The sequence below is a fragment of the Lissotriton vulgaris genome, unplaced genomic scaffold (assembly GCF_964263255.1).
Source record: "Lissotriton vulgaris unplaced genomic scaffold, aLisVul1.2 SCAFFOLD_461, whole genome shotgun sequence".
Classification (NCBI taxonomy): Eukaryota; Metazoa; Chordata; class Amphibia; order Caudata; family Salamandridae; genus Lissotriton; species Lissotriton vulgaris.
In genome coordinates, this window is record NW_028254792.1 from 732,727 (window position 1) to 756,763 (window position 24,037).

Below are 24,037 nucleotides of genomic sequence, written 5' to 3' on the forward strand. Positions count from 1 at the left end.
TTGTCACGCATTTTGCCACCTGTGCCAGGCACGCCAGCGGCGCCTGTGCCCGGCCTCTCTCTGTTGTTCCGAGAGAGGTGCTGCTCAGCAGAGTTCCTAAACAGTTAACCTGACTGAAGCTCTCAGCTCTGTGTAGTGGCTCAGAGCGCTATCATTTATCTCTCTGCACTCTGCCGGCAAATGTTGCGGCGCCGGCGCGGCGCACAGCTGCTCTCAGAACTCATCATCACACACTGCAGGGGGGCTGGGCCGCCCTCTCAGTCTTTACTGCAGCTATCAATCACAGACTGTGGCACCAGGGGGCCGGTATTAAATCCGGATGTGCCGGTGGTACAGTGCCCTCACGTCCAGAGGAACTAGGAAGTGCAGAAGCGGCGGGGGAATCTAAGAGAGTGCAGGCTGCGCACGAGATCGGGCTCTCTCATGCCATGGCCGCACGCCGCGGCCGCAGCGGGCCGCATGAATCTATTGCCGCGGGCGGCCACCTGCGCCCCGTTGTGGGATGCTGAAGTAGTGGCTATAGCAACCAGCCGTGTTGGCACCAGCAGATTTTCCTGAAAAAATGCAATTTCGACCGACCCGAACCCCACGGACAGCGAGGGACGCTGGTGCCCTAGGGCACCTGCTGTGTGGGTCTCTGAATCATGCCCCCATCTGCAGTGCAAGTGGGCGAAATAAGTTTCGGCTGCGCTTTAAATTTCTACCCAAGAAGTCACTGAGTGCGGTACCGATACAGCTTCTCCGAACTTGTTGCAGCGCAGTCTAGTGCAGGTGACCCGCAGTGCTGGCTGCCAGGACAAGGCACAGCCTGCCAGCAGCTGCGCACCACCGGCTCCGGTAATAAATCGACAATCAATTGTAATGCGGAATTATGAGTTCCCGCCCGCACTCGATCCCAGGCTCACCAGCGCTCGGTAGGGAGTCAGGCCATTGGTACAGTCACTAAGAAGTTAGTGCAGCAAATAAAGGTCGCATCCGTGTAGATGCACATTACAGCGGAAGGAAGCTTGAATGTAACCTGACCCTGGGCTGCAGCCTGCGGCCTCCTTCTCACAGCTGCTGTGAGGAGGCCGCAGGCTGCATGACAAGTGCCTGAGAGAGTGAGCGCAGGTAGTGTATTTATCCCACATTAACTAAGTAAACATTAATTTGTGCCACAAATAATGTGTTCATTGCCTATAAGACTAGTAGACTGTGCAACTTACTATTTTATTATACAATTCAGTTACTCAGTGTGTGTCTTTTTTAAAATAACTTACACCTTGCTGCGGCTGGGCTGTGACCCCTAGGCTGTGTGTGAGCCTCTCCTGCCCTTCGATTTCTGGAGCTTTGCTGAAGCTCTAAGATCTTACTAGTGTTTCTTGTTGCTCACATGGGTGTAATGTTCAATATTTATTTGTTTCCCTGGTCTTGTTTGCTTAATTTTGCTGGTCTGAAAGTGTCACTCATAGTCGTTAAAATGTCACGTATAATGACACTGAAATTATGAAAAATTCACACATAGCGATTTGAAACCTTGGCAGCTATGTTAAGGTGACCTTGCTAATAAAAGTTACCGGTACCCAAGCCACTGTGTCCGTGTGCATTATTTCCCTAAGCATGTGGTCCTATGCCACCAGTCTCCAATGGTGATGAGCGAGACGGCCCACGTGTGTTCTTGGAGCTGTTCCTGGTGGGGGGGAGAGTAGCCAGGTCATCTGGCAGCCCCTCACCTTCTGCCGGTACGACAGCAACTGAGGCTGGGCGAGACTAAAACATCCCGGAGAGTGAGCACGCTGGCGTACACCAACAAGTTCCTGTACCCCCACCTGTATGCCATGCATCCCCGCCATGCCTACCGGCCCTAGGGACAGCGATCCAGAGGAGATAAGGTGCTGAAGCTAGTACCATAGGCCCTAAATGTTTGAGGAGCCTACATACTACCGACCCAGCGTGGGAGTGGCGATTCACACCGTGAGTGGTGGATGACCACTCGTGAACCAAAAAGGCCCATGTGGGGTGAGCAGACTACGCTACAGTGTTACCCAGAAATCGGTCCCAGGATGCTTGTTTCTGGTTCAGGGAAGACCTGCTTGGCAGTTTGGACTGGACTGTTCCCATGAGGCACCGAGTCAAGACTGATTTACATATAGCTGTGTCTGAACTGAGGTGGCGAAGTGAGCTAAAGAATGATGATGGATTCAACCCAGATCTGTGACTGGGGGTGTGTGTCTGAAAAGTTTCAGCTCTCCGTCCATCATCTCCTTGTGTTTGGCAGTTCCCATGATGCACAGGGGCAAGACTGATTTGCCTATAGCTGGATCTGAACTGAGGTGGTGAAGTGAGCTAAAGAATGGTGATGGATTCAACCCAGATCTGTGACTGGGGGTAAGTGTCGAAAAGTTTCAGCGCTTCGTCCATCATCTCCTTGTGTTTGAATTCTTCACCCGAAGTCCATCATCTCTTTTTGTTTGCTTTGTTCGCCCTAAGTAGGCAATGTATGCCCAGACGTGGATCCCTTGCTCACTTTGCCACTGGATTCAAGCTAGGCTGGCTGATGAAGGGTGTTACCCAGAAACCGGTCTCAGGATGCTCGTTCCTGGTTCAGGGAAGATCTGGCTTGGCAGTTCGGGCTGGACTGTTCCCATGAGGCACAGGGTCAAGACTGATTTGCATATAGCTGGGTCTAAACTGAGGTGATGAAGTGAGCTAAAGAATGAAGATGGATTCAACCCAGATCTGTGACACGGGGGGAGTGTCTGAAAAGTTTCAGCACTCTGTCCATCATCTCCTTGTGTTTGCTATGCTCAAGTGCCAGCAGCGAAAATAAGAGACTGCAGGGAAGTGGCCAATGTGCCCACGGGAACGGCCCCGTGCAACGAGACATAGCCATCCTAGCAGTGAAGGAAGCTCGCACTGGCAGTCCCATTCTGACACTGCCAGTCGTGTTACCCGAGAAGGGGAGAGGAGCGAGAAGCACGCTCCAGGTAAGAGTGGGGCATCGCAAAAGAAAGTAAACCAACAACAGAGCTGCTGGTTGCTGCTACCGGACAGGCAGGAGAATCCTGTGGGGTGCTGCGCTATGGCCATAGCTGGTGGCAGACTGCTGCATTGCCTGGCACCTGAATACTGGCACCCTCCACAGGAGCAAAGCGGCGTACGCAGTGAAAGTCACAGGTAGCTGCAATAGGAAGTCTGACTTAGCCCAGGTATGTAGCAGCTAACATCTAACCTCACGGGCCCATAATCTCGACTCAATGGCCTGCTGAGCACCGCGTGGCGCATTAAATAGGCAGAGTTACCTGCCAAGTGGCGCAGGACCTACCGCAATATCCCTCTGCTGGAACCCTCGCCTGCAGGAAAGTAGAGATCATCCCACACCTGCATGATCAGTAATGCCCACATAATGAGAAAAGATGCCGTGGCCCTAGGCAGCGCCACCTGACGCTCGTAGACCTGCACTGCACCTTGAGAGACTGCTGCAGATGGAGATGAGCAGTGGCTGTAGCGCCGGTTTGTGGTTATTTGCTGCATTGACCAGGCTGTGCCTCCCTCCTTTCACACTGATAGCCCCTGTGAAGCCACAGCTTGTCAGAGGCACGAGAGGGGCACCAGCCAACACAGGTGCCCAAAATATGTTCTAAATGTTTTTTTACAGTAAAGTCTTGGAGGATCAGCAGTAAATATTTTTTTAAAAAGGGCTTACACCCTTTTTTAAGGCCTCCCCCTGGGGTGGGCCAGAGCAAAATTGTTATAGGGGAAGGGGCATTTTCTCCCCACCAGAGCTGAATTACAGCGCTGGAGTCCCTTTCCCCCCTTCGTCTAAAAACGGATTTGTTTTTGGCGAGGGGTTTATGTGCCCGGGGATGCCACCAGTGCGTAGTACAGTCCTGATTCCCCGGGGCCAATTCCAATTGTTTTGTGTTCAGGAGGTGCATGTGCCTCACCAACCCCCCAAGGCAAATTACGGCCCAGCGACCCCATCCCCATACCCCGGAGCCTAATAATTTTTTTGGGTGAGTATTTTTTCCTCACTCCCATGCTGTACTAGGGCTTCAGGGCGGGGTTAAACATTTTTTTGTGGGTGGGAAATATGATTGCCCCTGCTGCTGGAGCAGACACAACATTTTTCGAGCAGAGCGGGAGCATACTTGTCGCCGACTCCCACAGGGCCTCTGGACTGCCACCCCACACAGATCCTAATGAATTAAAGGTATGTAGGTGCTTCTAAGGGCACTGGGGAACCCACTACAAAATAAAAAGTGTCCAGCTGCCATCTGGTGCCATTGGGTCCTGTAACAACACTTCAAGATGAAGGGCATCCTTCTCTTGAGGGACCTCTCTTTTGAGGGACCTCTTATGAGAAAAGGCCTAGTTAGTCTGTTTTGATCTCAAGGATGCGTCGGCTCCCAATGCAGCCCCAAAAGATGTGGGTGCCCCAGGTGGGCAGCTGGGCATCCACTGTGGGGAAAAAACAAGCATTGGAAATGCAATAGGTCTCGCATTTGCTTGAGTTACTGCTATTGGTGTTGTAAATGACAATGTCTTTTACCCATCTGTTATGGAGTATATGTATGTGGTGTGAAGTGTAATTAGTTGAGTGTATCAGAATTGTTAGTTGTGGGATTGGGTTGTGTGGAGTGGATTTTTTTAGTGGAATTATGTGGTATAGTGTGTATTGCCGTGGGTACTTCCAAATCCAGATTTCCAAGCAGAATACACAAGGCTGAAGAGCTTGGACATTTCTATTATTCCAATTGTTCCCAGTGGAAAAGGCTGCTAGAAACAGGCAAGAGAAAATTGCAAAGCTTGGACAGACCCTCAACCTTCAGTCTGGAAATCAGATAAGGATGCTGGATTTCGATCCAAATGAAATCACATCCCAGGCCCTCGTACTGGCTTCCTTAACTTGACGGGGCTGACTATGTCTATTCAAGACTAGGCAAGGGATTCGAAAGAGAGGTTTAGACCCACTTACTGGCTGAATGCCATTGACTATTCCTCCATGGTAAAATGTCGGATACACCCGAAGATGACTAACATTATCATGTTTATGAAGAAATTCTCTAAGGACCCCAAAAAAAGGATTGACCATGCATGACGTAATTAAAAAGACAAACTAGTGGATATTTCTGGGCACCTATCGATCCAGACATCTTGGTTGGTTGGGCTCAAAGAGCAGTATGCCAGTTGGGTAATGCTAAATGTGCGCTGTCGACAGAGAAGCATATATACATACTGATGTATATTGACCCCAAACCTATTATTCTTGCCTCAGCGAAGACAGGCCCAGTTGCAGAGGCTGACCTCTTTGGAAGCTTGGTTGCTTTGTGAAAACGTTCACCACCCTGGATAAGACTCAACTCTCATTAAAAAAGTTCTTTAAGATTGGACATTTTGGCAGAGTTGGGCATTTCAGAGGGTCCTCCATAGGCAGAAGATTCTTTCAGAGCCCTCAGAAGAGATTTGATCCTGATAAAAGGGAGGCTGGTGACAACTTCTTTCCCTCAAGGTTATGAGGGGATTGAGGCTGATTTCACAGAGGTGACTAGAGAGGCTCCTCTATATCAGTAACCCCAATCTTTGCAGGTGAGCATTGTGCCTGTATCCAGGGTAATGTTAGGGGTCATAGTGAGGCACTTTATGCATACTTGGAGCATGATTACAGACACAGAGTGGGTATTGGATGCCATTCAGGGCTACAAACTAGAGTTCTGTGACACCTCTTAAAACACTCTCCCCCAGAGGGTTCTGTGTTTCCCCACAAGAGCAGATGTTTATAGACGTTCAAGAACTTGTAAACACAGAGATGGCATTTCTTACTCAACACCATCTCAGTTGTTTATCAGAACCATCTTCTTGTTACAGAAGAATGGTTGGGGTTACAGACTTGTTACAGACTGCTTGAATTCAACACCCGGATCCTGTAACAACACTCCAAGGTGAAGGGCATCCATCTTTTGAGGGACCTCTCTTTTGAGGGACCTCTTATGAGAAAAGGCCTGGTTAGTCTGTTTTGATCTCAAGGATGCGTATCTTTTTGCCCCTTTATTTCCATCGCACATGTATTTTCTTAGGTTTCTGTAGCAAGGTAGTTGGTAACAGTTCCAGTTCCTACCATCCGGTCTCTCATCAGGCCCATGGTGTTTCACCAAACTGATAAGACCTGAGGTGGAAACCCTGAAGTCAAAGAGTGTGAAGTTGATAATCTGCCTGGAGGTCCTGCTGGCTCAAGAGCAGTCCACAGTGATGATGCATCTTTCCTGCATGATTTCACTATTGCAAGATCTGTGGTTCCTTGTCAATGTGGCAAAGACTGTCTTGAGACCCACGCAATGCATAGATTTTCTTGATTTTTAGATGAACTCAGTCAAAGCAAGACTCCTTTCGCCCATGCAGAAAGTGCAGTCCATCAAGAAGGATTTGATGTTCTCCTTGTGCCCCCACGGACTGTCTTTGACATCGCTCTTTTGCTACATTGCAGTTCCCCTCCTACATCCTTGCCTGACAAGATGTACCAGAAATGCTGGCCTTAGTTATGTAGCGCAGACTCTGAGTGTGGAAAGGGAATACTGGGGGAGGGGGAGTTGAGGGGTGTTTATTTAAGTTCTTTGAGGGGTGGAGAGTATGGGGTATATGAGACCATTTCTGATTTCTGTCATACATACAACAGTTTATGATTACATGCAAACTATGTCATACAGTGCTCATTTAATATGATTTATACATCATGGATAATGTACTTGTTTCTCGATATCCCTCTCCTTGATGACTTTTATAAAAATGCAATAAAAAAAGAAGGAATTGATGTTATCTTTGTGCAGCCAGACTGTGTCCTTGAGCCCGTGCCAGGATAGCGGGTCTGTTGGCCTCTTCCATTCAGGGAATAGTTCCTTGCCCCTTGCATTACAGGGCCATTTAAAGGCTAAAAACTCAACATTTTTGGAAGCAGATTTCTCAGCCAACGGAAGCCCATCTCAGGTTGTCTTGGTGCTAGGACCACATTGAGGCTTGGAATGGGAGAACTATGTTTAGGCGTCTGATAGAGATAGTGAAAAGAGTCCGATGCCACCAGGTAGGGCAAGTGAGTGAGATGCCAGTATGCACAGAGGGCCGTTGGTCTGTGTTCGAGCTACACCTGCATATCAGTTGTCTGGATCTTCTGGCGGGCTCTGTTGCATTTAGAGTGCTTTCCCACCAGAAGATGAGCTGTTGTTTCCTTTGGCGGATGGACTGTATCCCCAGTTTAATATACCAACCGACTGTAGGATGAGATCCAGTTTGCTGGCAGAGAGAGACAAAGATTTTTGGCACTTATGTCTGCAACACCAGATACAAGTCATGTCAGAGTACATTACTAATCAAAGGAATGTAATTGCGGATTTGAACTTGAGGTTCTTGAAAGACAACAGTGACTGGATGTTATCACCACAGGTATTCAGGAGGCTGAATAGAATTTGGGGTATGTGATGGATCTTTTTGCGTCTTGACTCATCATGCAGATGCACAACGTCTTCAGTTGGAGACTGGAACAATTGGCTCAAGCTACTGATGCCTTTTTCCACAACTGTGCAGAGAGTCTGTATTACACACTTCACCCTTTTGTGATTAATCCCAAGCGTGTTGTCTGATCTTTGTTGCTCCGATGTCAAGTGCAAAGCCTTTGTTTCCAACCCTGTTTGACTTGCTATACGATAGTCTGATGAAGCTTCCATTCTTCCGGGACCTTCTGACAGATATGTTGGTCTATCCACATCCTTTGATTCTGTTGGGACTACTCTCCAAATGCAATCAGGTTTCATGAAAGGCTGGAACTTGCCAGATATGTCGACCCTGGCTTAGTTCTACATCCAGCAGTCTTGTTCAGCCAATACCCGTACACACATTTCTTAAGCCTGTAAATGTACAGGAATTTATATAGCGCAAATCACCGACCGGTTTCTAAGCGCTTGCTTAGGGAACCCGTCCTGGTATTCCCCTGTGAGATAACCCCGGCAGGGTATCCGCAAGGTGAAAGCCAGGCATCCCGCCGCGAGGGGCCGTTGTGGAGATTAAGCAAGCAATTGCCCAGAGTCGCAGAGTATGAACCCGTGAATCGAGTAGGCACCAGAGCGAGAATTGTCGAGTCCATGGACATTTTAGGACTCAAGACCCCGCCGAGTCGGGAATTGAACTCTGGTCCCGGGCTGACCTCTGCTTCCAGGTCTGCCTCCTCTAACCAGTGAGCCACACTTCTCCACTGAGGAAAGAGGAAATGGGCTGGTTGGTGCAACGAATGGAGTGTGGATTCCCTGGAGACCATTGTGCAAGTGGTGATGATTTTACTGTTGCTACTCACAGTTAGTGGATTAGCTTACAGCTTGATAATCAATTCTCATTTAGAGATTTCAGCTGAGTAGTATCCTATAGAGAGTAAACCAGTGGACGAATATCCTTTACTGTATAAACTGATTAGGTGTATTAGACTTGCTCCTCCCCCGAGACCTCAATATACTGTCTTATGAAATGTGGTGTCACGATTTTTGGAGAATTGGCTGCATAATGAGGATTTATCAAGGAAACAGTTTCAGCCAAATTGACTACTGTTGTGTATCATTTCATGCAGGAGCGTATCGGAGTTACAAGTACTGAACTTAGTAGAGTTTTTTCTCCAAATGGAGTATCCTTTAGGATTTCAATGCGTACTAAGACATATTCACATTTTGTTTCTTACTCTGCTTTCCCCAAAAAGTTATAAGCTGAGTGTTGTCTGATGTTTTGTTTATGAGGCATGTACATGTATAAGTGAGATTTGGCAAGATGTCTACGGGAAACTACCTACTGCCTTGCAAAAACCTTATTAGCCTGTCTCTGCGGCCACATTAGCCAGATGGGTTTGTTGGATCTTATCTGAAGCAGGCATTGATGTTGCGCAGTTTAGAGCTCATTAGGCTAAAGTGACCATAGCCTCAAAAGCCTATACCTAGGGCTCACGTTTAGAAGATATGAAGGTGGCTGACTCGCCACCTGAATCTACTTTTAGAACTTTTTATCACAAACCCATTGTAGATGTTGCTTATTTTGTTGTGGAACAGCTTTAAATAGACATAATCTGAACCTCTGGTGCTGACATAGAATACAATATTTTCTAGGTACCGCATCAAGAATTTCAATTCTGTTACGGACATGGAGGAGAGGATTAACCGACCAGATTGAGTTGCTATGTATATTTTCTTTGGATGTTATACACAATATGTTTAATAGTTGCTGGACCCTCCTGTTTGTGGTTGTTATCGTATTGGCTGTAGCCATGGTTAAGTTTGTTGCTCTCTGTTTCAGCAACCTGGCAAGCAAGACTGAAAAGTTGTTTGAGAACGTACATTTCTTGATGGGAGCAATGTTCTTCACCCTGGCGTTCTATAATGGTGTGTCAGAGGATACTTCAGATTAAGGATTCTAGCTGCAATCTAGATTTCTTGTCGAATGATATTCACATTAAAACCATTGACTGTTATTTTGTTCTGCGTTTGCAAACAAAGGGGAGGGTACTTGCATGCTATCAGACTTGAGGGACTATATGCGATCTAATTAGGCAAGGCATTCATGACAAGGTTGAATATGGTCATTGGAAATATAGTTTTCATTTATGCAAAGTTTTCATTGGCTGCTGTGTTTTTTTGCAGTAAAGATAAAGAAGACTACTTCTCACCTCCATGTCCTTAACATGATTGAAAGGTATTAACTAATAACTAGCACATAATTTTCTATTTAGCCTGATCCACATAACTATTGAAACTTGTCTCCTTGACAATGAACCCAAGTGTTGAAACAGGGACCTACACCGCATATCAGAAAGCAGACTGGCATGATAGATTGAGCATGTGTGTGCTCCGTTGTACATGCACAGCTTTGTATTATTTGTAGCCCTACTTACTTCAGACAGACTATACCACTGATCAGAAAATAGAAAGGGGTAAATCCATCAAATTGTTGTAACTCCTTGCTGCTTTCTTAGAGATTGTGTATGCAGCAGCCTTACCTGTCAGTCTCGCACAGTTGGCAAAGAAAGAACTGAGGCTGATATCACCATAAGCACACCGTGACACTGACACTGCAATTCAGCTAAATTATATGACAATCTCTTATCCTTTCTGAGTGGGGTGCAAAATTACTGAATTGCTTTGCTCTGACCAGTTTTCAACAGGTGGAAAAGTATTACTGTATTGCAATCGGAATTTAGTTGCAAACAGTAATATCATACCAATTCGATATTTGGAAGGGATGCCCTAAACAAGCCCCTTTCAAATACTGAATCATAAATTCAAAATGGGATTCTGTAACAAGTTACGGAATCCCATTTTGCATTTTGTACATTTGAAAAATGATTTTTCTTCTTGCAAATAGACCAATTATGCGAATCGGCTTTATGCAACCGGAAAAATGCTTTGTACATCTGGCCCTAAATTGGAGCATGGTTGGGTTTGTCCTAATAAATGCAGGTATGTTGTTCGAGATTCTGGATGCTTAAGTGGAGAAGCCTTGTTGCCAGTTATGCTGTGCCGCCAGCACAATCGGCACATCAGCATATATGGTTGACAAGCTCACCACCTCCTGTGGCTCTGTGCACCCCAGCAGCCAGGACATTATCTGACCTGCCACCACCATAATGAATGCTTACAGCATGGGGCTGAGAGCTGACATTTAGAACACAAATAAAGGGAACAGGAAGATGTGTGGCACCAGAGTCGAGGCCCTCCTCCACCCGCAGGCACCCATCTGGCGCCTCATCCCTGGTGGTCTAGTGGAAGAGAACCCTGCTCTGCTGCTATTCCTCTCTGTTCTGTGTTCTTTGTGCCTCTTTCTCTCTTTGCCGCTTTCTCATTGCCTTTTTCTTTTGCCATTCTTTCATTACCTGTTTCTCTCTTTGTCTCTTTCTCATTGCCTTTTCTCTTTCTTAGCCTCTCTTTCATTAACTTTTTCTCTTTTGCCTCTTTTTCACTGCATTTTTCTCTTTTGCATCTTTTTAATTATCTTTTTTCTTTTTGTTTCTTTTCCCTCTTGCCCTCCTCGCTCCCTCTTCCTGCGCTTCCCACCACTGCTGCACCTGCGGCCCCTCCCCCCCAGGGTCTCGCTCCCTCCTCCCAGCTGATCGACTTGCCCAACCACTACTTAATAGTGGCAAGAAGTGCAAGACCTTGGTTTTCCTCGTCAGAGTCACTGCTCTCCCTGGGCAGCTCCACCATTAAGGGTCTGCCCGTAAGTGCCACGTGAGCTCCTCAGGTAGGTGTTCAAGGTCCTCCTCCACCTGCAGGCTCCTGCCTGCGCCTCATCCCTGGTGGTGTAGTGGAAGAGCACCCGCTCTGTTCTGTGTCCTTTGTGTCTCTTTCTCTCTTTGACACTTTCTCATTGTCTTTCTCTTTTGCCTCTCTTTCATTGCCTTTTTCTCTTTTGCCTCATTTTCACTGCCTTATTTTCTTTTGCCTTTTTTTCATTGCCTTTTTCTCTTTTTGCATCTTTTCCCTCTCGCTTCCTCACTCCCTCTCCTTGCGCTCCTTGCTGCTGCTGCTGCCCCTGTTACCTTTCCCCAAGTGTCTGCTCCCTCCTCCTAGCTCATAGGCTATCCCCTGACCCCTACTTAATGGTGGGTGCTGCGCAGCCACGCTGATGGCATGCCAAAGGCAAGCCCATCTGCGCCCGTCTGCGACTAGCGCCAGGGACCCTGGTCCCCAGATCCCTTGCCACTATTTCCATAGCACTCTTGACGCACTCAACCCCTGACGCAACGCTGAGTAACTCCCAAGATCTGATCTCCTTCCGACATTGTCACTGCATCTTCACGCACCTCCGGAACCCAGCATCACCCCCAGCCCACCGGATGCCAGTGCACACAAATCCTGAGCTGCTACCTCCTCAACTTACGCTCCCTGCACAGAAACGCCATAGATATATGGGATCTCCTCAAAACTCACACGCCTGACGTTGTCTTCCTCACAGAGACCTGGACCAACGCCAGCTCCGCACCCAACATCGCAACCGCCATCCCGGATGGATTCAAGTTCCTGAGAAAAGAACGCCATAACCGCCCTGGAGGAGGCCTCGTCATCATCCAGAAAAGCTTCCTCCGATTAACATCCACCGACTTGTAAGACGTCTCACCCCCATGGATCACAGCCACTTCCAGATGCAGGCCAACCCCAGAATGACGCTTCACAAAACCTACAGACCACCTGGCCTCCGCACCACTTTCACCAACATCATCGCTGACCTCATCGCACCCCATACCCTCCCCTGCACAGAATACAGACTACTCAAGGACCTAAACATCCACTTGGACAACCACAGCCACCCAAACACCACCGCCCTCCTAGACAGCCTCACCAACATAGGGCTGAAGCAACTTGTCTCCGCTCTCACTCACACAGCCAGCCACACTCACGACCCCATTTACGCAGGAGGAAATTACATCTTCTTCAGCCACACCACGTAACTTCTCTGGACTGACCACCACTGCATTTATTTCTCCTTTACTGAACCCACCGCACAGAAGAACACGTGCCGCCTACAACACAGAATCTGGAACAAAGTCTCCAAAGAACACCTCACCTCCACCCTCACCTGCACTCCACCCCCAACTACGACAGACACCAATATAGCGGCAAACCACCTCCCTTAATGGATCGCTAACTGCGCCAACACACTCGCCCACCTCCAGTATCCACCACAAGATAATACAATAAGAAAGATAACTGGTTCACCACGGCACTCCAAGAAACCAAGCGCTCCTGCTGACGACTGGAAAAGACGCGGAGAAACAGCAAAACTCTGAAAGCATGCTCTGCCTACAAAACAGCCACCACGGCACACCACCAACTCATCAAATCCACAAAGAAAAACTTCCTCCAAGACAGAATCGTCTCCAACACCCACAACTTCAAGGAACTCTTCGACATCATACTGGAATTTGCCAAACCGAACAGCTACAGGCTCGGCTCCTTCTTTCACCTCAAGATTAACACTCTACGACAAATGCGATGACCTAGACATCTGTACTGCCCCAACCCCCACCCCCAGTGATGCCACCCAAAAGACGCTTCTTACCTGGACTCCACTCGCGACAGAAGACGACCTAAAGATCATGAAGAGCATCCACTCCAGAGCACATTCTGACCCCTGCTAGCCACACATCTACCACAGGGCCGCCACTGCCATCGCACCCGTGCTACGTCGAACCATCAATTGCTCCCTCAAGACCGCCGCATTCCCCAACAACTGGAAGTGTGCCAAAGTGAACCCCATCCTAAAGAAGCCCCATCCACCTGGTTGACATAATCTACTTTATCCTGCTATCAAACTCTGGTGCCTCTGCTGCTGACAGCTGCTGGTACCTTGTGCTGCTGACAGCCTCAGTCCTTGCAACAAGTGAAGGCTTCTGTGCTGCTCCCTCTGTTTGCAACACATTTACGTGCTGTCCGTTGTCTCACATCCCCTTCTACTAGAGGTGTGCAAGCCACTAGAAGCTCAAGCCAGAGGCCTGGCTCTGGCTCAGCTCATGGTCCTCTTGGACCTTTGTGCCCAAAAGAAACTGAGCTTTAATGTTACCTCTGCCTGTAATCCACGCTCTACCATCATGAACCAAGTATTAAAAACAAATCAAACACCAATCTTGGCTTCACCACGTGCCCACATTTTGTTATCTATGCAAATATTTCAATTTACAGAGCTTACTTTTTATTTGTATTCACATGGGACCTTACAGTATGTGTATTCATGGGGTCGGACAAAAATAATCCGATGCATTAAGGTGAAAAAAAGCTACTTCATGTCAAAGAAATACCTTTTTCATTTTAAGGGGACTATCAAATTTCCCCTTCAAGTTTATAGCATGATTTAGATGCCAACTATTTTCAGGGCTGAGCTCGTGCACAAGCACTCAGAGCTCATCTACACCCTTGGCTCAGCTCTGTTAATTTGTTGGCTCGCCGCTGCTCCTTTGAGGCTTGAACTATTTAGGTCGAGCCTGGGCAGCGGATGCGCTTTATTATGAGGCTAGTTGTTTGGTGTATGCACTTGAAGCCCCGCCCACTCTCCACCCATATTTTTCATTTGCCTTATGTCATTGTTCTTAATAAACACTGGCTTCTGTTTAGTCAATAGGCTTGTTAGTCCCTCCTTAGTACCGCCCTGTCTTCATTTGTAACCTCCCATGAGGACTGGCCCTTTTACTTTGGTTACTACACAGTACCTCTTATTTCATCTGTGACCACTATTTTCTTAAATGAGTTTCTGGTACTGTGAGCACGAGTGCTTTCCTGCAACATTTAGCACGCAATGCGCGCTTTCACTTTTATTTAGTACATATGATTTGTTGATGCCTACATGGGTCACCATAGCTAGATCTGCGATTGTTCTGTACTTTATCTTTAAAAAAGGTGCTTGTACGACTTTAAGCTATTACCATTGTAAATGTCAAAGCCTTTTATTTATGTTTTAAAAACCAACACATAAATAAAAGGCATTGTCATTTCCAATCCCAATAGCTCAAACTTGCGTAAATATGAGACCTATTGCATTGCAAATGCTTGTTTCCCTTCTACGCATCTTTTGATTGAGAAGCGTCTCGGGGGTCCACCCTTCTGAATAGGTATTGAGGGGCCTTTGGAAGACACTTTTGGTTTTTCCCCTTTCTGTAACACATCTTTCCCCTGGGAAGGATTGGTAATACCTTTCGTCTGGTCACCCCCACCCTGGGCCTTTCTGGATATCTCTGTTTTGATGCAGTGGTCAGCTTTCTTCCCCAACTCCTGAGGAGAGACCAACTCTAAGTCTACAAAGTACTGATGCAGTTTTTCTGAAGTACAATTACTTAGCAAGTGCTCTGAAATAAGTAAGCACACTGTATAATTTAGAAAGTTTATTGACACATCTCACAGTGTTGACAGCAACATCCATAACCCTAGTCAGAGTGAACAGAACAACGTTCACCATAGAACGTTTGACAGGTGGGGTAAACCAATAGGGGAAAAATAGGAGGGGTGTATTAGATGGGTGAAACCAACTATAAATGCAGATACAACACATCTCCTACCCTATACAATAACCACGGAAAAACATGTCACCACCTTATACAGTCCTTCTGCCAAAATGGTCTCCGCTCCGTCTTCCTGAGGTCTTGCTTGGCCAGCACGTTGTCCCTTTCCATGTCATCTCTCTCACCTTTGTCTACATCCTCTTCCTCCAATATTTTACTATTGTCCTTTACAATGCGGTCCATGCTCCATGCCTGTCCATCATTGAGTACCACCACATTTTTACAAACTTTAGTAATTGTCTTTCTCTCCGAGTACTTTGAACACCCGAAATGCACAGACCTTGGGAGTTTAACTTTTACCTCATCTCCTACCTTCCACGGTCTACTCTGATTCCCTATGCTCTCATTGTATTTCTCCACGTAAGCATCTTGGTATTTCTTTATTCTCTCCACCACTTCTTCCCTGTCACTCTCCTCAACCATCTTCCCCCTCAACCACATAGGACACATTTTGGTACCAGGTTCTCTGCCTTTCAGTGATTTAAAAGGTGATAGCCCCGTAACACTGTGAGGGGTTAATAGGTAGGACCAGATCATCTCATCCAGGGCTCTCCTCACATTACTCCCGCTGTTACCATTCAACTGTATACACTCTTTTATAATGCGGTTCATTCTTTCAATCATCCCATTAGCTCTAGGACAATATAGTGCAGTGCATAAATGAGTTATTGCTAAACTGTGTAGGAATTCTTTCATTGCTGACGAAACAAACTGGACACCATTGTCCGTCACCAAGGTTTGTGGAACTCCTTCTGTTCTGAAAGTATCTTGTAAAAAGGATATCACTGAATTAGTTGCCACATTCTCCACTATCTTTATTACTACCCATTTTGAATGGTAGTCTATCATTGATATTATAAACCTTCCCCCCAAACCTCTTACATCTAAGGGTCCTACAATATCCATGGCCACTTTGTTCCAACGAGTGGTCGGTACTTCCACCACAGAAATGGGCCTTTTCATGCTTTTTTTCGCTTTGTCACTGGTTGTACAACTCCTGCATTTTCTGATGTATCTTTCTACCATGGTGTCCATACTGGGCCACCAGTAATGCGTCCTGATTTTATTCTTCGTCAGACTACATCTTAGATGCCCTTCATGAGCTAGACTCACTACTTTCTCCCTCATGTTTTCCGGTGGTATCAACTTCCTCTCTCTGCACAATGTCCCTTCCAACAGGTTCAATTCATGTCTGACCTCCCAGAATCTGTTTTCTTCATACCCAAGATCAGAGCATTTCTCTGGCCAACCCTTGGATACTAAAACTCTCAAGTTTAGCAGAATAGTGTCCTCCATCTCTGCCTTCCTCCACTCTTTTCTGCTTATTGCCTCTTTGATTTCTGCCACCACATACTCCTCTACTTGTTTGCACTCTCCTTCCCTGTTCTCCGTGGGTAAGTGAGATAAGCAATCTGCTGTTTCATTCAGCCTCCCAGGAATATATATCATCCTGTAATTGAAACCCTGCAATCCTAGGAACCATTTCGCTATTCTTGAAGTAGTCCTCTCTAAGTTCTTATCACTGAAAGCATGCACTAGTGGTTTGTGGTCAGTGCGAATTGTAAACGGCAGTCCCCATACATACACTCTGAAATGTCTGACTGCCCAGTAACAAACTAGCGCTTCCTTCTCAACTACCGAGTACCTTAACTCTGCTTCTGTGAGGGCTCTTGAGGCGAAAGCTATTATTCTCTCTCCTCCCTCTACCATCTGACTAAGGGTTGCCCCTATAACTTTATTGCTAGCATCAGTAGTTATTATGGTATTCCTCTTGGTATCAAATTTGCCTAAAAATAGTGCTTTAATTACACAGCACTTTAGGTCTCCAAACGCTTTTTTACAATCTTCACTCCACACAAATTTCGCCCCTTTTTTTAGCAAAAGCCTAAAGGGTGAGGTTATTTCTGCGAAGTTCTTGATAAACTTGAAATAGTATTCTACTAGTCCAAGGAAGGATTTTACTTCCTCCTTTGAACTTGGATCAGGTGCCAATCTTATTGCCTCCACATGGTTAGATTTAGGTTTGATTCCATCTCTGGAAATCACATGTCCCAGGTATGTAACCAATGTCACCCCTATCTGACATTTGGCTTTCTGTAAAGTTAATCCTGCTCTTTTTAGCCTTTCTAACACTTCCCTCAGTACTTTGTTGTGTACCAATACATCTTTTCCATAAATCAATAGATCGACCTGGAAACACAGTACATGTGTTTGCCCTTCCAGAATGCCCTGTATCACTCTCTGGAATACCGCAGCCGCCGAGGCCAGCCCAAACGGCATTCTGCGAAATCTAAAAGCCCCAAAAGGTGTGATAAAGGTTGTCAATGCTTTGCTTGCTGGGTGCAATTTTACCCGGTGATATGCCTGAGAAAGATCTATCACTGTAAAATACTCTGCCTCTTTGACTTGACTTAACATGTCATTTATGTTGGGTAGCGGGAATCTATCAACCCATATGTTGCTGTTCAGATCCCTCAGGTCAATGCATAATCTAATTTTGTTTGAGTTACCCTTGGCCGTTATAACTATGGGGGCTACCCACTCGGAACTCTCTGCTGGTTCAATCACTTCTTGTTTCAACAACTTGTCCAGTTCTTCTTTAAGGGGTTCCCTTGCTAGTAATGGTATTGTCCTGCATTTGTGAGCCACCGGCTTAGCCTTTTCCTTAAGTTTTATTCGGTGAAGATACTCCTTTAAACAACCAATTTCCTCTGTGAATATCTCCTTGAATTCTTCCACAATCTCTGATCCACACACATTCCTGTCTACAAGCATATCCGGGATTACTGCAGTAGGGTCTAATTTCATACCTAGATGAGCCCATCCTAACAGATTTGAACCCACTTTTGCCACGTATACTTTCCCCACTGTGCTTCTACCTTTGAATGATATTTCAATAGTGACCATGCCTTCTAATGGAATGGGATCCCTGTTGTACCCCTCCGGGCATGCATCTGACTTTTCTAACTTTGTTCCATTCTCCTCCAATCTGTCTTTGTAGGTCTGCAGATTTATGAAGGTGAACGGTGAACAAGAGTCTGCATAAACTTCTATAACTTCCCCTTTAACTCTATGTCACATTTAGGCAAATCCACCATTTTGACTTGATTGTCTTCTTTGTTGTCAATGCTCAGTACATATCTCCCTACATACTCCTCATCATTTTCTACATAATTTACTACTTTTCTAGGTACCACTTTGCATACCCTTTCAAAGTGGCCTTTCCTGTTACAATTTCTGCAAGTAGCTGCTCTAGCAAGACAACGAATACTGTCAGCTAAATGTGCAGTGCTTCCACATCTGTAACATTTAAATCTGTTTTCTGTGTTGCTTCTCTCCCTAACAGGTTCTTTTTAAAACTCTTTTTTCTTAGCATTTTTTACTGCGTACATTTCTCTACCTTCATCTTTCCTTTCCTTTATTTCATTCACCTTGCTCCCCTCATTTACATTCATCTCTTTCACACATTCCGCTGTGTGTTCTACACTTTTGCTATGTCTATGGCATTCTTCAAGTCTGGATTACCAACCAACAATTTCTCTTGTATTTTCTTATTGTTGGTGCATCTCACCAATTGATCCCTTATGAGTGATTCAGTTAAATCATTGAACTCACATGTGCTAGCCATTCCTCGTAAACACGCAATATAATTACCTACTTTTTCATTTTTTCCTTGCACCCTTCCATAAAATGTGTGCCTTTCCAATACAGAATTTATTTTGTCAGCATATTGTAATTCCAACTTCTTTTAGCTTAAATCATAAACATCTCTATCCTCTCCCTCAGCTTCACCTTCCTCCAAATCTGGTAAGCTATCAAAAACTCTTCTTCCTTCTGTCCCCAGATTTATTAAGAGAATATTCTTCCTCCTTATTGCTGAGAACCCACTTGCGCCAATAGCAATCAAATAAGATTCAAAACCCTTCTTCCAATCTTTCCATGGTAACGCCGGTTCCCCCTCATCTGTCAGGAACGGTGGCGGCTGGTTCATGCTTGCTGCCTCCATCATACCATACGCCTTAACAGTAACTACCTAAACCTGTTTAATACTTTGAATTATTAAGCTACAATCCCTTAACTTTTCCTAAATTCTGTATGTTACTTCAAACACAGTGTACTAATCCTGCTCGCATTTCAAACTGTTTTACATACAACATGGTTACATACATGTAATAATCAATAACCATTACTATTGCATTCCAACCTTATATTTTCTTCACATTAAGTTCCTCAATGTTCCTTTAATTACCGTGTTGAATCTGCTTGTTTGTAAACAAACCAGTTACTGTTTGTTGAATCTGCTCATGCTTGACGTGAACTGTTTTACTTTCTTCACACACGATGTCAGGAAGTATCAGAGTCTCTCCTTGCTCTCACTCGACACTTGCCGCGTTTCCGTTGATAAAAGTAAGTCTCTCACTCTTATTTTAATCTTTTTTTGTTTTATCTTCCACACTCTGCATTCGCTGATTTCCGCTGCCCCAGGTGTCTCTCTCTGCACTCTACGCGCTATGCTCCTCACACCTCTTCACAGCCGCCGCTGATCTTCCTCATGATCCGGCTCCCGCTGTCAGCGCGTTTCACCAGAAGATCGTGGTGACACTTCCTGTGCCTGTCAGTACAATTTCTCCTCGCACACTTCAGTCAGCTGCCTTCACCTCCACACAGTCGAAGCTGATCCTATGCGCTCCGGTGATTCGCCGTTGGTGCGTTTAACTTCCCACACTCGTGGTGACGCTAGTTGTGCCTGTCGCGTCTGACCACCTCTCCTCACACGCTACAGTCAGCTGTTTTCCACCACGTAGCTTGAATTCTGTAAGTCCTCCACAACGCTCAGATTTCACTTCTTACTCGCGCACTTCTCCATAACCTTATTATTAGCCAAGAGTGCTACTCTGCTACTTTCCCCTTCACGTTTCCATGCATATATATCCTTAAGGCCAAAACAGATGCTCTTCCTTACCTCTAACGTTATTCTTTTCTTGTTTTGCTAATATCTCCTCACCATGCTGGTTTGTCTTGGTCTTCCATATGTTCACTTTTCATCTTCTTTGATTCATTTTCATTCACCTTTTGCTTTGGGAAACACCTGGAGGGGATGTCGCGCGTTGGCCTACTCCCAACGATCGTCGCCAGTGAAATAAGTAAGCACACTGTATAATTTGGCAAGTTTATTGACACATCTCACAGTGCTGAAAGCAACATCCATAACCCTAGTCAGAGTGAACAGAACGGCGTTCACCATAGAACGTTTGACAGGTGGGGTAAACCAATAGGGGAAAAATAGGAGGTGTGTATTAGATGGGTGAAACCAACTATAAATGCAGATACAACATGCTCCTTCATAACAAATTAGAGAGCTCATCATAGTCTGGCACTTTACTGCCATTTGACCAGCCACCTAGTGTTTTGACTGAGAAGTCAACAAAATCAACCAAGGACTGACTCAGGATTACGTGAGTGTCCCTGAATTTAATTTTGTACTCTTCATTGGTGAGTCCAAAGCCCTCAATCTGGGTATCCTTCATGAGGTCATAAGACTCAGCATCTACCTCAACCTGTGTCAGGAGTCTATTCCTGCACTTACCTGAGGACAGCTCCCAGAGTAGAGAACCCCAGTATCTCTGGTGTGACTTTCTCATTTTACAAGCCTACTCGTAGACTGTACACTACTTTAAGATGTCATCACCCTCAACATATTTGGAGACAATCCCTTTGGGAATTTTGGGATCAAAGGTTTCCTCTCTCTCCCTATTTTGTTTGTTACTGCCTCCACTCATGGATGCTAGACACATCTCAGCCCTTTCTTTTTCTATAGCCAAGACTGTGGCTCCCAGGGCTGCTCTCCTGGCTAGTCTCTCAAGAAATACTTCATCAGCCTTGAGTTGCCTGACTCATCTTCATTAGACAAAGGTACTTGAGGTACAGTTCTAGGGTATATGTGAAAGGCTATCTCATTACCTTCTCTGGTGAGTTTGGGAGACAATCTCTTGGCGTACTGGCCTCATTGTCAAGGTTATTGTCCAACTCCTCCTCTCGAGGGGTGTCATGATCTTCTATTACATTAGTTGCTTTAAACTTTCCAAGGAGCTCCTGGAGCTTTGTCAAGGTAGGGTTCGACCCAATCTTAATGTTATAAGCCTTACAGAGGAGCTTAACTGCCTAACCTTAATATGCAGTTCAGGTCGAGTTCCTGAACTCTATCCTCTGAGGAAGACATTATTTTAGTGCAGAATGGTTCTTTTTAGAAAATTAAAATGAATTCTAAATAGACTGGTAAGGCCTAACTAACTAGTACACGTTTTAAATTTCGAATACACAGGAACTGGGTAACCTAACACAAGGCCCTGACAGTTCAGATTTAAAAAAAAATGTAAAATCGAAATTCGAAACCTTTTGTATTTTTTTTTGTTTTTACTAAAGTCAATTGTGTGTTTCTTCTTGGATCACCTATTGATCATGTGGTATCAGCAAATGCAAAGTTCTGTACCCCACCACTGATCCACCAATGTATGAAGCCCACCTTTTGTTTAGTAGTGCCAATGTAAGGGCACACCATGCAAAAAGTACAGACGGCCCTTTTTGGTTTACAGGGCTTAAATTATTAATCCCAAGTACTCTATTTGTGGTAGTGTTTTTACAGGTAAAACATTAGAAAATCACAGCTGTCAGATTTGAAGCAAGGGCTTCGAAAGCAGTAATATTATCCAATGGGAGGAAAAGACATGTACCACATAGGTATAAATGTAATTGGTTGTAGAAGGTATTCTTTAGGATTTAAGATATTTAGAGGCAGATGTATCAAGTCGTTTGCATGTTGCAAACGCTGCGAATCGCAATTTCGCAGTGTTTGCAACAAAAAAAGTGCAACTGGCATGTATGAAAGAAATCGTATCGCATATTAAGAAATCGCAATTTTAGCGAATCCTTAGTGTGCGTGAAGAGTTTTTCTCAGAATATATTGCGATTCCTTATTTTGCATGTTCCTAAATTTGCGATATTCGCAAATAACAAATCGCAAGTTAAGAAATCGCATCAATATGTAATAACAAATCGCAAATAGCGATTTTTATAAAATCGCAATTAACACCAAATAGAAGCAGGTGGTAACATATAAAAAATATAAAAAGGCTCCCAGAATGCATTTTCCTAAATTGCAAAATGGCTGGACTGTACCTGATTGCCAGGAGGCTGTGCATTCAAGCTCTTGCCCAGAGGAGACAAAGACAGGAGAGAATCTTCAGAATACGCATTACACTGTTCCAGCAGACTCTGGAGGAGATCTATGACAAAAACAGACTACATCCACACCATTTTGGACATGATTAATGAATTGAAACGTTTTTTGGAGCATCCTACAGGCAGAACACAATCAATTCCAACACATGTGCAGGTATTGTGCTCACTGCACCTTTTGTCTTCAGGCTCTTTTCAAAGTGTAATTGCAGAGGTTGGTGGAGTGTCACAGAGTGCCCTATCATGCTTTTTCATGTGTTCCTGGATGCAATGCTAAGGAGACTCCAACATCATATATATTTCTCTAATACACAACAAGCCATACAGTAAACAAAGTTGGATTTCTATCAAATAGCACAATTTCCACATGTGATTGGATGCATTGATAGAACCCATATTGCTATCCCTCCACCTGCAGCCATAGTATATGTATTCCGGAATAGAAAAAGCTACCACTCGCTCAACATCCAGATCATATGCAATGCCAAAAACATCATCAATGACATTGTAGCATAGTTTCCAGGGAGTACACATGACTCCTTCATCTTCAGACATAGCGCAATTCATAGACGTCTTAGTGCTGGTCAGTTTGGAGACGGATACCTGCTAGTTGAGTAACACTCATGCAAATATCCATCCATCCATCCATTATAATCAAATGGAACATACAGTTACTATTTTCTCTCTTACATGCAGGTGATAGTGCCTATGCAGTGCGTGATTTCATCCTAACACCATACTTAACTCCTGCAAATGCAAGTGAAAGACGGTACAACAGGGCACACCGGTCCACACGTGGGGTAATTGAACGTACTTTTGGAATATTAAAAAGCCGTTTCAGATGCATACACAATAGTGGAGGTGCTTTGCAATACAATCCAGAAACATGTTGTAAAATTGTTACAACATGTGCAATGCTGCATAACATGGCAATTCGCAAAGGCACAGACATTGAAGTGAGTGACTCTGACTCATCTGATGATGATGACATCCCTCCACCAAGAAGGCAGTAGCAGGAGTTGGAGCCATGGCTGGCCGTCAAAGAAGGACAGAGATTACACAAAAATATTTTTAGGTAAGAAAAAACAAACTACAGACTCAGGTTTGTAATTGTTGTTTTAATTCACAACAGAGAAACTATACTGCATTGTGTGCAAAACATTACTTTTGAATGTTGTAAAATAAAATATCCATGCGTGTAACACAAACACTGCTTTCACAATGCATTTCTGCTGAATAGGTTACTATTCCAAAAGTTATTTTTTGCGCTGGCGGCTAGAAGCATGTTGCTCCTGTGAATGCATGGCTTCTTGCTCAGGTCCTGAACTAGAACGCCTTCCACTTCTGCGTTGGCTCAATTGGTTAGTTGGGGTAGGGTTTCTACTCATCCTACTGGAGTTGTCCTCACTTTCTGCAGAGCCTAGGAGAGCGCTTGCACCAGAGATGGAGGTTTGCATAGTTTTCAACACCGAGGTCGTTTTGTCCACACTCTTCGCCATTTCACGTGTGCAGTCACTTAATTTGGGCTGCATGTTAATGCTGCGCCTGGTGAAATTGCTTGTGACTGAACAAAGCCTTTTGATTGTCTTAGTGTAAGTATGCATCCTGACTTGTGCTGCCTGTGCAGCCCTGTTACGAGCATTTTCTGTTTGTACAAGTGTCAGGCAGAGTGTTTCAATTGATGCAGCCATGCTTTCTTGATTTTTATTGGATTTCAAAAGCTGTCTATTTATTGATCTGAGTGCCTTGTGTTGC